Raw genomic sequence first — 14,485 nt, forward strand, 5'->3', positions numbered from 1 at the left:
TGCTCTTTTCTGTAGGACAGTACTGTGTCCGTTAATTACTCCCATGTAACACATTACCCCAAAAACACAGTGGCTTAAAACAACAATGAAAAGCTATTTCTCAAAGTTTCTGGGGATCAAAAACTTGGAAGTAGCTTGGCTGAGCAGTTTTGGCTTGGTGTCTTTCATGAGGCTCCAGTCATTGGAAGTGTCGCTAGAACTGGAGGATCCATATTCTAGGTGGCTCAGTCACAGGGCTGGCAAGTGGGTGTTGGCTGCTGGTGGGAGGCCTCAGTTCTTCACCTTCTGGGCTCTCCACAGGGCTGCTTGTGTGTCCTCATGACATGGCAATTGGGGCTTACCCCACCGTGAGCTACCCAAGAAGCCAAGGTGGAAACTTCATAACCTTCCCTTGGAAGGAACTGTCACCTCCACCATACCCTATTAATCACACAGACCAGCCCTAATTCAGTGTGGGGACACCAGAAGGTGAAGGTCTTATGGGGCCATCTTGGAGGCCGAGTGCTACATTAATTAATTCACTCAACAAATATTAACTAGTACCTACGAGTGCCAGACACTGTTCTAGACACTGAGGATACAACAATGAGCAGAATAGACACACACTTGTCTCCATGGAGCTCACATTCTACTGATACCTCATTCAATGCTTGAGACAATTTGGGAAGTGCTGCTTCACAGGTATTTGGAAGAGTAAGTGAGAATTGCGAATACAGAATGATAAATGTGGCCAGGTGCAGTGGCTCACGCCTGTAATCCCATCACTTTTGGAGGCCAAGATGGGCAGATTGCTTGAGCCCAGGAGTTTGAGACCAGCCTGGGCAACAGGGCAAAACCCTGTCCCTACAAAAAATACAAAACTTTGCCAGGCGTGGTAGTGCACGTCTGTAGTCCCAGCTACTTGGGAGGCTGAGGTGGGGGGATCACTTGAGCCTAGGAGGCAGAGGTTGTAGTGAGCCCAGATGGTGAAACTGCACTCTAGCCTGGGTGACAGAGTGAGGCCCTGTTTCTAAACAAAACAAACAAAAAAAAGATAAATGCTAAAACAGGAGAGAAACTCACAATATCAAGGGAATGAGGTGTCCTGACGTAGACTTGGAGAGTGGTCACAGATGGTTTCCTGAAAGAGGTAGACGCGTGAAGTTAGCCAATTAAAGGAGGAGTGGGAAGAGGAAAAGTGTTGCAAGCAGATGGAACAGCATGTACAATGCCCCAAAGCTTGATACAGTTGGAGAACGAAAGCAGCAGGAGCATATTATGTGTGTATATGTGTTATGTGTGTGCTCATGCATGTGTGTGCCTGCCCATGCACGCGGGGTGGGGAGAAGAGGTGAAAGATAAGGCTAGATGAGGTAATTGGCTGTGGGAGGGGAGGCAGAGAGATGTCAGTGATGGCATCCATGTTTCTGGTGTGAATCACAGCAATAGAGTATAGACGGGGAGAGAAAGGAGTAGAGAAAAGGAGTAAGAGAGGTCTGGGTTGGTTATAAAAGGAAGAACTCAGTTTTGTTCACATTGAATACAAGCCACCTTTGGGGTTGTCAAGAACCCGTTACAGGTCAGCAATTCCACAACTGCTTTCTATGCATACCAGTGTTGAACAAATAAGTAAATAAATTGTCGCTAGTGGGAGGCAGGTTTCTCACTGTCACAGAAAGAAGAGGGGTGTTAGGATGGTGGTGGTGCTGGATTTGGGCTGGAGATATCAGTATGAATTCATGTGCATTTTAATACATATATGTACACTTAATAGTATAGAATATCTTTAATAGATCTATATAGATATCTTTATCTCAGATCTCTATATAGATTTATAATCCATAGATGTCTATATGATGTGTATGTATGTACACACAGATAGAGAAATAAATATAGATACTGTATATATATACACACATATACATATGTTAATATATATACATATATTTGTTAGCTTTGTCTGCAAAGAGGGCCTAAAAGAAGTGATACCCCATTAGCAACAAGAATACTTAGCATCCAGACCTTGGTTTCTAGATAACATTCTCCAATAAATGAACCAAGGTTCCTTGGAAAAATGGTTAATTCTTGAGCTGGGACAGGGAACACATAAAATGATCTTGGAACAACTTGTAGTACCAGAAAATAAAGAAGTGCTAAAAAAAAAAAAAAAAAAAAAAAAAAAAAGGGCCGTAAGGGGCATATCAAAAGGACACAGGAGCCAACTTGAAAGAGATCCCAATGGCCAAATCTGGAACAGTTTGAGCAATGGTAAGAGATAATAATATTGGATTATAACTCCAAGAGTAAAATAAATCTTTATGAATCCATACTGATGTAAATAAAGTATTGAATAAATAACTAAATGAGAGAGAAGGGATAAATCTTACTTGCAAAAGAATTCTAATTATAAATGTATCAGGAATAAGGAAAATACAAAATCACGATTAGATCATCACAATAATAATTGCTACAGGCAAGATCCATTGATGAATGTTAAAAGCAGTAGATAAAACTTTAAGGAAAAACAGGACATTTGCAAAACCTTCAAGTATCTGCCCCCAAATACGTGAATACCTGAGTGGTGTTCACACACTATCACAGATTCTTTGATTTCCCTTTCTCCAGGAGGTGCAACTTATTTCCTGTTGCCTTGAGTGTGCTCTGGACTTGGGGACCTGCTTCTTACAGACTATGGAAAGAGAAAAAGAGTAACTTTGCAGTGGAGAAACCTCACAAACACCACCTGAACCGAATGGTCAAGATGAAGATCACCAGCGATAAATCATGTTGACATCATGTGCCCCCGTATACCGCAACGAGAAGGGCATCACCTTTGTGCTACGCCTGCCAAAATCGACAACCTTAGTCTTTTCATGAGAAAACACCAGACAATCCCAGATTGGGGGACATTCTACAAAATACCTAACCATGAGTCTTAAAAAGTGTTGAAATTTAAAGAAATGTTTTTTTCTTAAATAGGGTCTTACTCTGTTGCCCAGGCTGGAGTGCAGTGGCATGATCATTGCTCACTGCAGCCTTGGCCTCCCAGGCTCTAGCAATCCTTCCACCTCAGCCTCCAAGTAGCTGGGACTACAGGTGTGCACCACCACGCCCGGATTATTTTTGTATTTTTTGTAGAGACAGTGTTTTGCCATGTTGCCTAGGATGGTCTCAAACCCCTAAGCTCAAGTGATTCACCCACCTCACCTTCAAAGTGCTGGGATTACAGGTGTGAGCCACTATGGCCCACCCACTTTACATGTTTTAATTCTACATTTGCTGCATTCCTAAACCAAGGCTCAGAGCAATTGATTAAAAATAGCAGCAGCAGCAGCAGAAGAAGAAGAAGAAGAAAACACGTTAAGGAGCCCGGGCGCTGGGGCTCACACCTGTAATCTCAGCACTTTGGGAGGCCGAGGTGGGTGGATCACTTGAGGTCAGGAGTTTGAGGCCAGCCTGACCAACATGGTGAAACCCCATCTCCACTAAAAATACAAAAATTATCTGAGCATGGTGGCAGGTGCCTGTAATCCCAGCTACTCGGGAGGCTGAGGCAGGAGAATTGCTTGAACCCGGGAGGCGGAGGTTGCAGTGAGCTGAGATTGTGCCACTGCACTCCAGCCTGGATGACAAAGAGAGACTTCACCTCAAAAAAAACAAAAACAAAAACAAAAACAAAACAACAAAGAAAGAAAACATGTTAAGGAGTATTATCTGTTCCAGGAGGCTTGACAAGCCCTTTACATACATAGCTCATCTTATTTAATCATCTCCCAACAATCCTGAAAAGTTTGTCCCGTTATTATTACCATCTCACAAGTCAGGAAACTGAGGCACGGAGGGCGTAAGTAATGTCTGGAGTTCCACAGCTTGCCAGAGACAGAGCTAGGATTTGAAGGTCTATTTCCTAACTCCAGGTCCGGCGATCTTTTCCACAACACTGCAGCCAATTCCTTATCACATGGGTGAAATCAGATGAAAAGTAAACATCCAGGGCAGTCTTCAAATGAGGCAGCCAGACACGCCAGAGATCGAACTTCAGACTTTTAACCAAAGGTTCTGGGATTCATGCTCCCAGTTGGACACTGTTTACTTCTTAAGTAGTAAAATGAATGGGGTTGGATTGATCCAAACAGTGTCTAAGATCCCTTCCAATTCTAACACTTAGGAGTTTATGTTTCAAAAGAACAGCCTGCAGAGGAGCCTGCAGAAGGGGACCCTCCCACTCAGGGTGGCCTGATAGAATATAGGACACTCTAACAAAAGTTAGAGTCAGGGAGGGGAATATGGGCTGAGTGTTCGTAGAATGAGGCTGGTTTTTAGCCCCCACGCACTCCCTTTCCCTACTGCATTCTTTTTTTTTTTTTGAAAGATGCTGCTCAGCCTTCGAGTGAAGTCTTGTTCATTCATGATGGCAAAGGGCAGAGGAAGGCAGATGCCCAAGGGCTCCATCAGCCTTGGTACTTTGTCAACCCCCAGTCCCTAGCATGAAAGGTTTTTCCAAGACAGAGTAGGTAAATTTCAATTTTTTTTTTTTTTTGACACAGAGTCTCACTCTGTTGCCCAAGCTGGAGTGCAATGGCACAATCTCAGCTCACTGCAACCTCTGCCTCCTGGGTTCAAGTGATTCTCCTGCCTCAGCCTCCCTAGTAGCTGGGACTACAGGTGCATGCCACCATGCCTGGCTAATTTTTTTGGGTATTTTTAGTAGAAATGGGTTTCACCATGTTGGCTAGGCTGGTCTTGAACTCCTGACCTCAGGTGATCAGCCCACCTTGGCCTCCTAAAGTTCTGGGATTACAGGCATGAGCCACTGTGCCCAGCCTCAATTTTATCTTGTGTTGCATTTGTATTATTTTCTCCATTCTCAAAATTCAGACACTTCCTAACCTAGCACCCATTGGCTACTGCTCATAGTCCTGCCTGGTTTGGGGTTTCCCAGTTTGGGGCGGATCTGGCTTCACTTCATTTTCTGCCTCCATCAAGACTCCCTATTGTTTCTTTGAGGTTGTATTAGGTCAAGGCAAACAATTCTCTTGTTCTCCCAAGATGTAGCAAAATGTCACAATTCTTTTTGGCTCCATTGTTCATTAGCCACTCTATTTTGTTATTCTATTTGCACTACTTCATCACTGAACAAACTTTTTTAAAATAAGGATTTGTGATGGTTAATTTTATGTGTCAATTTGACTGGGCTAAGTGATGCCCAGATAGCTGGTAAAATATTATTTCTGGGTACGTCTGTGAGAGTGTTTCTGGAAGCGATTAGCATTTGAATTGGTAGACTAAATGAAGATCTTCCCTCATCAATGTGGGTCCACATCACCCAATACGTTGAGGGCTTGAATAGAACAAAAAAGTAGAGGAAGGGCAAATTCTCTCTATTTGAGCCCAGTCATCCATCTTCTTTTACCCTTGAACATCAGAGCTGCAGATTCTTGAGGGAAGGGCACATGTAGATTAGTGTTTTCTGCACAATGAGTTCACCCACTTCTCCTTGTCTGACCCATGAATGTGCCCGTATCTTTTGAGGTTCATTTGATTCAGATGCTACAGACACTGCCCTTCTCCAGGCTACTGAAATAACTTTCAAACTTGGACTGAATTACACTACTGACTTCCCTTGTTCTCCAGCTTGCAGTCAGCAGATTGTGGGGCTTCCTGACCTCCCTAATCACATGAGCCAATTCCCATAATCAATCTCTCTCTCTCTCTGTTTCTCCTATTGGTTCTGTTTCTTTGGAGAACCCTAACACAGGATTATAGAAACTGCAGGAGAAAATGTTAGTGCCTGTTGGGATTAGAAAGGCACATACGATAAAGCCCTATCCTCAAGGCTGTTGCAGCTGTGATAGGAGCTTGTCTTATAGCTCCATTTATATGTTCACAAAGGATTTACTATGTGTTAATTATCAGGCAATGGTAGTCACTCAGGATACCAAGATCAACAAGATATGATTCCTGTCCTCAAGCAGTTCACACCTAAGAGATCACTAACTGGTGACTGGACTTGTTTGGTTGGTTGGAAAGGTGCATTAATCATTTCTGTCTCTTATCTAAGGCTCATTTCTGTCTGCTATCTATGGCTGTGTAACAAATCACCCCAACTTAGTGGCTTAAAACCACAATGATTTACTTTTCTTCACAATTCTGTGGCTTAACCTGGTGATTCTCCTCCTGGTCTCACCTGGGCACACTCATGTGGTTGCATTCAGTTGGCAGTTTAGCTAGTTGGTCCTAGACAGCCTCACTCCCAAGTGTGAAACCTCAGCTGGGGCGGCTGAAATGGCTGAGATGAGTTTGCTTCTGTCTGCCCATGTGACTTCTTTCTGCCGGTATCTCAATTTTCTTCCTTCCGGCTATCCTGGGCCTCTTTACAGAAGAGCAGAGCATTCCAAGAGGGTCAAAGCCAAAGTTTCAAGACTTTTTGAGGTCTCGACTCAGTGTTACAAATGCTACGCCCACTGCATCTTATTGGCCAACACAAGTCACAAGGCCCGGCTAGAATGGGGAGGAGGAGGAACAGAATTCATCTCTGATGGAGGAGCAGCAATGTCACATTGTAAAGGGTGGGCAGATAGAGATGGGAGGAATTTGTGGTCATATGTTGCACTCTACTACAGCTGCTACAGCAAAACAAAATTAGATTTCACATAAACATCAAGTTTACAATGTTTTTTCCTTAACAATGGGGAGATTTGGCAACAAGCCACTGGAGCTGAGTAACTGCTGTGCCATTTAGACTGGACATTCTATCTCTATTCCATCGTAGTCTCTACCACTTCTTTTTTAAAGAGTTGGGTTCTTGTTCTGTTGTCCAGGCTGGAGTGCACTGGCATGATCATGACTCACCGAAGTCTCGACTGCCTGGGCTCAGATGATCCTCCAGCCTCAGCCTTCAGAGTAGCTGGGATTACAGGCACACACCACTCCAGCTAATTTTTTTTTTTTGGTAGAGGTGAGTTTTGCTTTGTTTTCCAGGCTGATCTTGAATTTGTGACCTCAAGTAATATCCTCCTGCCTTGGCCTCCCCACTACTGCTTTATTTATTTATTTTTTTAAGATGGAGTCTTGCTCTGTTGCCCAGGCTGGAGTGTGGTGGTGCAATCTCAGCTCACTGCAACCTCCACCTCCCAGGTTCAAGTGATTCTCCTGCCTCAGCCTCCTGAGTAGCTGGGACTACAGGCATGAACCACCACATTCAGCTAATTTTGGTATTTTTAGTACAGACAGAGTTTCACCTTGTTGGCCAGGATGGTCTCAGTCTCTTGACCTCGTGATCTGCCTGGCTTGGCCTCCCAAAGTGCTGGGATTACAGGCGTGAGCCACCATGCCCGGCCCCCTCTACCACTTTTTAAAGGTGAGGAAATTGGGATTTCCAGGGCTAGGATGTAGTAGTCTTTGGGCTACCGATATCAGAGCCTATGTTTTTAACCACTATATTCAACTGCCATCACCAAATGGGCTCTATGGATAATTACATGGGAAACCACTGGTGGGGAGTTACTGAAAAAGTTTGAGTAAGCTCATGTCACAGAGCAAGTGATGCTCTTCAATTAACTAGGGCTCTGGATTCAGAGCTGAATAGGGGTGAGGGAGGCGAATGGTCTGGTGGCTGCTAGATCAGTTTGAAAGTCATTTCAGTAGCCTGGGCCAGGGAGGTGTCTGTAGCATCTGAACCAAATGGAACTCAGAAGGTAAGGACACATTCTTGGGTCAGACAAGGAGAAATGAGTGAACTGGTTGTGCAGAGAATACTAATCCAAGTGTGCCACTTCCCTCCGAGAAACTCTGTAGGCTCCCTCCTGCCTATACCTGCCAGTCTCAGTGGTAACACATTGTTATGTTAAAAAAAAAAAGAGGCCTTAATGTAAGCTGTGGACTTTGGTTGTTAATGTTGTGTCAACGTTGGTTCATCTATTCTAACAAAAGTATCACGTTGGTGCAGGATGTTGATAGTGGGGGAGGCTGTGCACACGTGGGCACTAGAGGCATATGGGAAGTCTCCTTTCCACTCAGCTTTCCTGTAAACTTAAAACCACTTTAGAAATAAATTTTATATACACGAAAAATGGAGGAGGAGGATGATTTCTGAGGTAAGTTTAGGAAACTCAGGTAAATAAAGTTGATTTTTTAAAAAACTGCAGGACTTACAGCATTGCTTTTACTTCATTACAATATAGTCACAAAACATAATTATGCAATTGCTTTTTTCAACTTTAGACATAGGCTCCGTGACAGCAGGGCACATACTCATTGATGTATCGCCAGCACCTAGAATGGTTTGGCACATGGCGGACACTTCTTAGTACAAGGAAGAAGGGAGAAACAATCAACTCACAGGACTTAATGATTGACTGGCTGAGAGAAGTGGGGGGCGGTTAGCTTCAGAGTGGCTTTGGTTAGTCATACCCTTGCTAGAGACACCCCAGAACTCCCACTCCCTGTCCTTCTCTGCTTGACTACTAATGGCCTGAGACCCCTCAGTCTCCACGGGACCAGCTTTTGCCCTCACGCTGCCATCAGTGGCTCCTAGGCATGTGCCCTTCATCCGCTGTGCTCACTGACCCGCCTTCAGACCTCCAGCCTCCTGCAGATACTCCCCCAAAATGTCCCTTACACAGCTTGGAAGCCCAGCCCAACACTCTTCGAGCTCTGAAACATTGTTGCTCCTGTTTTTGTCTTCATGAATCACCCAAAGTACAGCAGTGCTTCATGGTAGTAAATATGGGTAAGTGTGGGAACCACCAGGGTCCTCTGGTGTCCTTGGGCAGCCAAGGAGTAGATCCTCCTGAACCTGCCCCAAGGCTTATTTTAAGAAGGGCTGGAAATATGCCAGCACTGAGGCAAGGCAGAAATCACCGTATCTGGTGTGATGTCGGGGGCAGACTCTCTTTGCCAGCTCAAGCCAAGATAAACAGTAATTCTAAAGTCCCGGGGATAATGTTTGTTTCAGAAGCAAGTCCCAGAGAGAGGTGGGACCAGCCTCTTCATGTAAAGTTAGAACATTCCTGATAACAGAAGAAGAATTTCCCCTGTAAGTATTGATATAGTTGTGTAACAACAGGTGTACCTTCTTTCTGTTAATATTAAAAAATTATAATGATAGTATCTGCTTATTTTTAAAATTCTGGAAAAATAAAGGACTCTGAAGCAGGAAGTGGAAGCCTCCTCTTGTACTCCCTACTCACTCTCATCTTAAAGGCATGCCATATATCTTGTTTTGCAGCCTGTGCCCTTGTGCTCCTCACCACCCCCCTCCTTTAGGAATTGCTCTATCCTCTACTTCACGATTTTTATTGGCCACATAATTTACCATGGTATGGGTGAACCACAATACTGGAGAACAATCTAAGTGTGCACAGCCTTTAACGCAATTATTCTGCTTCTAGGAATCTGTCCTACAGAAACACCTGGCACTAACGTGAAACACTGTATGTACATAAATGTTCATGATAGGATTGTTTGCCAGTAGTGAAACACTAGAGACAATCCATTTTAATATAATTGAAGAGAGATGAGAAGCCAACCACTAAGGTATATATGAGAAACTCTTACTTTGAGGACTCTGTAGGGGAGACAAAAGGCCACTATAAAGTGCTGAACATGAGTTTTCTACCAACAAAATTTCCCTTTTGAGGGGGCAAACAGGGTAGTATCAGGTTACCTGTCCTCTAACTCGGACTCCAGTGATCTAAAACAATCGGAAGGACACTCCTGACAGTAGTAGTAGCTGTTGTTGTTCTCCTTCTCCTCCTCCTCTTCTCTCTCTCTCTCTCTTTGTTTTATAGAGACGGGGTCTCGCTATGTTGCCCAGGTCCCACCTTGGCCTCCCAAAGTGCTGGATTATGCGCATGAGTCACTGTGTCAGGTCTTTTTTTTTTTTTTTTTTTTTTTTTTTAATTAAAGGCAAAGGTTAACATGGTATTCTGCATTTTACTTTTTAATTTTTGGTATAAAAAATAGAAAAATCGGCTGGGCACAGTGGCTCACACCTGTAATCCCAGCACTTTGGGAGGCTGAGGCGGGTGGATCACCTGAGGTCAGGAGTTTGAGACCAGCCTGGCCAACATGGTGAAACCCCGTCTCTACTAAAAATGCAAAACTTAGCCAGGCGTGGTGGCAGGTGCCTGTAATCCCAGCTACTCGAGGGGCTGAGGCAGGAGAATCACTTGAACCCAGGAGGTGGAGGTTGCAGTGAGCCGAGATTGTGCCATCGCACTCCAGCCTGGGGGACAAGAGCGAGACTTCGTCTCCAAAAAAAACCAAAAAACAAAAAACAAACCAAGTTACACATTTAAAAAAAAAACTGATAAGTACCCAAAATACCATAAATTCCAGAAAAATCACATGGTATTTAAAAAAAAATTAATAAACTTCCCGACATGCAGTTTTTGTGACCTCTACCTTTGTGTGGCCATCCCAGGTGAGGTGGCACAGTGGACAATAGGAATATATCTGAGAGGCTTTTCAGCACAGGATGGCAAACAATAAGTATGCATGGAAGTTACTGCATGTGAACACATCCCACTGAACCCACAGTGAATGTGTCTCTAACTTACCTTCCCCACAGCTAGGTCCCAGAAAAGCCTGTGGCTGCTCCAGTGTCACTTGACACAAGGTGATGTGTGACAGAGCGGAATTTGGAAGAGAAAGACACTGTCATCTTGAACAACTGTGATTAAAATATCTTTTGCAAATTCTATAAAAGCACAGGACCATGTGAACACACTGCTGGGTCCCCTCCCAGGGCCTTGGCAGGGGCCTCTGCAAGTGACCTGAAACTTTAGCTTCCTTAGCAGACGCTGTGCCTGGGGATGTGGGTGCTGTGGCGTGAATAGGGGCAGCCAGCAGCAAAGAGTTTCCTCCAGCTCTCCCTCCTCATACTTGGCTTCAAGTTTACCTTTACATGTCTTGGAGATAGTCCCATATTAGGACAAATAGAGGTGCCTAATTCTACCCCGCTCCCCCACTTCTTTTGAGTGATAGTATTCCGTTGTATGAACATCCACATTTAGATAATTTCCAACCTGCCATAGTGAATAATGCTGCAAAGAATATCCTTGCTCAAATGGATATTTAGCATTTGTGAGAATATATCTGTAAAATACATCTCAGAAGTATGATTGCTGTGTCACAGAGTATGTCTAGTTAAAATGTTGATAGATATTGTCAGTTGCTGTCCTTGGAGGTTGTGAGAACATGCCAGCAGGGTGTGAGAGTGGGCAAGATTGTGTGTTAGCAAACATTGCTGATTCTTGCAGCCTTTTTTTTTTTTTTTACCTCTGTAGGTTAAAAAAATAGTACTTTGCTGTAGTTTTAATCCGCATTTCTCTTATTAAAAGAGAAGTGGCACATGCTTTTATATTTTAAGAACCATATACAGTTTCCTTTTTGTGGACTCTCTTTATACTTTGTCCATTTTTCTATGGGTTAATCTTTTTCTTATTTGTAAGAGTTGTTTAAATACTTAGGAAATTAGCCCTTCATCTGTGGTATGATTGGCAAATAAATTCTCCTAGCTTTTCATGTGTCTGTTGACTCTGTTTATGGTGTTTATGTTTCCATGGGAAATCATTCTATATTTATGTAACTAAAAGTATTAAACAGTTTTAAAATGACTTCTGATATGGGTATTATTCTTAGAAAGGCCTGCCTCTCCCAAATGTAATAATATAAAAATTATTCCATGGTTTGTTGTAGTACTTTTATGATTTCATTTTTAGTATTTAAGTGTTTGATCTTTCAGAAATTTGTTTTTCTGTGTGGTGTTAGGTATGAATATTTTATTTTATCCCAGAAGGCTACCCTATTGTCCCAATATCATTTATTGAAAAATCCATGTTATCTCCACTGATTAAAAAACTATCTTGATTAGAGGAGAATACCTCCTGGCAAAAAACAAACAAAAACGATCTTGGCCATATACTAAATTTCAGTATATAGTTGGTCTTATTTTCTAGATTTTTAGTCTGTTCCATTGAACAGTTTATTTATGCACCAATTGTTCAGAGTACCTTTAACATATGTTTTGATTTTGGGGCCTTTAGCCTCCAGAACTGGGCAAGAATAAATTTCTCTTATTTTATGCCACTCAGTTTGTGGTAAATTATGACAGCAGCCTAGGAAACTGCTACAGTGACAGAGCTGGGATTTTAACCCAAGTCTTTGACTCTGAGTCCTGTGTTCTGAATGGGAGCACAGGATTATTCATTTCTGTTCCTAAGAGAGAGTGTTTATGAGGCGAAGAGTAGGGGAAATTAGTATAACTTAGTTTCCTTAAGCCTCCCCAGCCCGTAGGCGTTAAGAGATGGAGTGTACTGAATATTCTATGTGTACTCTTCACTCTTCTCCATCCTGCTCTGTGTTCAGGAGGTTGACCTCAAGGGACGACTTAGCCTTCCATGGCCTTGCCATTTGGCTTCTGGTTGGGTTTGTCCACTGCTGGGCATTTGCGAGCTGCAGGAAGGTGGCTCCCTCCATGCTGGCTGGCAGCCTGCTGGTGGCTGCGATCGTTACCCAGGCCGATAGCTTCTGTCTTGCGGCCTATGGCTCCAGCTCTTGCCCGGTGCTTGGTTGCAGTAACCACTTCTGCCTTTTCCCCTTCAGGCCTACTGGTGGTAACAGCTTCCTGCTGATACCTAGCCCTCAAGAACTGCACCCGTCTCTTACTGGTTTTCCTTAACCCCACTCAAATCCCCATGAAAGATCCATTCTTTAAATTTCCCTCAGTCCTCTCATTTGCAAGTACCGTGTTTCCTACTGAGATCCTGACCACTCTGGGGACCATATTGAGTGACACACAGAGAGTACCTCTGGTTTCCTTGACTCTAGCCCTCAGTGCTTATTTGGAGCCACCTTAAGTCCTGACCATTCCAAATGCCTCTGGGAGGGCACTTCTGCTTTGTGGCTCTGAAGGAATGCAAGTTGCTAAGGGACAATGGCAAAGTCAGGGAGAAGCCTGTCTCCACTCTGGGCTACTCCTACACAAAGGTCCCAAGCAGGGCTGCCTGGGTTCCAGGGCTCCCTGCCCCATCTCCAGAACTTGGATAGGTGTGGATCTGGGCCACGTATTTAAGTGACAGAACTGCCTCTCTCTCTGGAGCTTTGGAGGGATAAGGATCTATTACTCTGTCAGGCTCACAGGGCAGGCCCTTCCTTTAAGCAAGATGAGCTTTCTTCTTGGAGGTTTCTCACTCCTCATGCAAACAGACTCGTGACAGGGTGTGCTCCCCTGTTGCCAGACATGCCTAGACATATCGAATTCTACTTACACTTAAGCTGGGATCCTTTTATACAAGGTTAGGAAAGTAAACGAGGGCCAGGTTGCAGAAGGCCTCCAACACATCAAACCAGTTTTAACCTAATATTGTAGGCAAGGAATCACTGAATGTATTCGAGATAAAGAGAGCCTTGGATCAAGAACTGCTAAGAGCTTAGCTTGGTTGCCATCTCAGTGCCCATATTCTTGCTCTCCCTCTAGTTGAAACATCCCCTCAGCAGAGAGGCCTCATGGAGGCATTCTCCATCACGGTACATTGTCTTATTTCCAGGAGAGTAGTTCTCCTTCTCTGAAATCACACTCTTTCCTTTTTCTTTCTTCCATATTCCATGGGGGCAGGGAGATCTCCATCTTACTCAATGCCATACTCTTAGGGCATGGCTCATAGTAGATACTCAGTGAATACGTGTTAAATTTGTTGAATGAGCGAATGAATTTGGTCCTATGAGTGAATTTAGATGAGGAAGCCCAGAGAGTTCAAGGGACTTAGTGACCTGCCTGAATCCACATTAACTCATTAACTCATCCAGAACTGAGCATAGCTGGGATTAAAATCAGGCTACCTAACCAAATCTCTACCTCCAGGAGAGGCAGGAACTGGGGGATGGGTTAGTAGGAAGGGTGAGGAGAGGATTTCTACGAAGGTGTGGTGACACATTGGCCAGAACTGAGGTTGGGGAGAAGAGATAAGCTCTTGAAAGGGGGAACTAACATATATTGGGTATCTACTCTGTGTCAGGCACTGTGCCTGGCGCTTTACCTGTGTGGTCTGATTTCTACCCTCTGCTGTATGTATTATCATCCCAGTTTTCATGAGTTAAGGAAATAGGGATGCAAGAGTTTAAATAAATTGTCTGCTTTTGTCCATTTATACATAACTTGACTCCTAAGCTTGACCTCTTCTGACCCTCAACATGGCCTCTTTAAACATAGAATTAAACACCGGAGTTCTCCATGAAGATGGCCACCATGCTTGGGGTTCACGATCAGATAGAGGAGGGCAACAAGAGTTAAGTATTCATTCAGGGAAAGTGCAGGGAACAGGGGTATGTAACTCTCATCTTGCTTTGTAACAGAAACTGAAGCACAATCAGGCAGGAGCCTCTTTTGATAAAAGGAGAGCAGTCAGAGGTGGAAAGAGGGCCAGAGATGGAGATTCACCCCAAAGGCCTTCTGCTTCAAGGTACTGTAGAGGGGCAGGACAGGGGGACCAGGCAGGATAGA

Source organism: Macaca mulatta, chromosome 7, assembly GCF_049350105.2.
Source record: "Macaca mulatta isolate MMU2019108-1 chromosome 7, T2T-MMU8v2.0, whole genome shotgun sequence".
NCBI lineage: Eukaryota > Metazoa > Chordata > Mammalia > Primates > Cercopithecidae > Macaca > Macaca mulatta.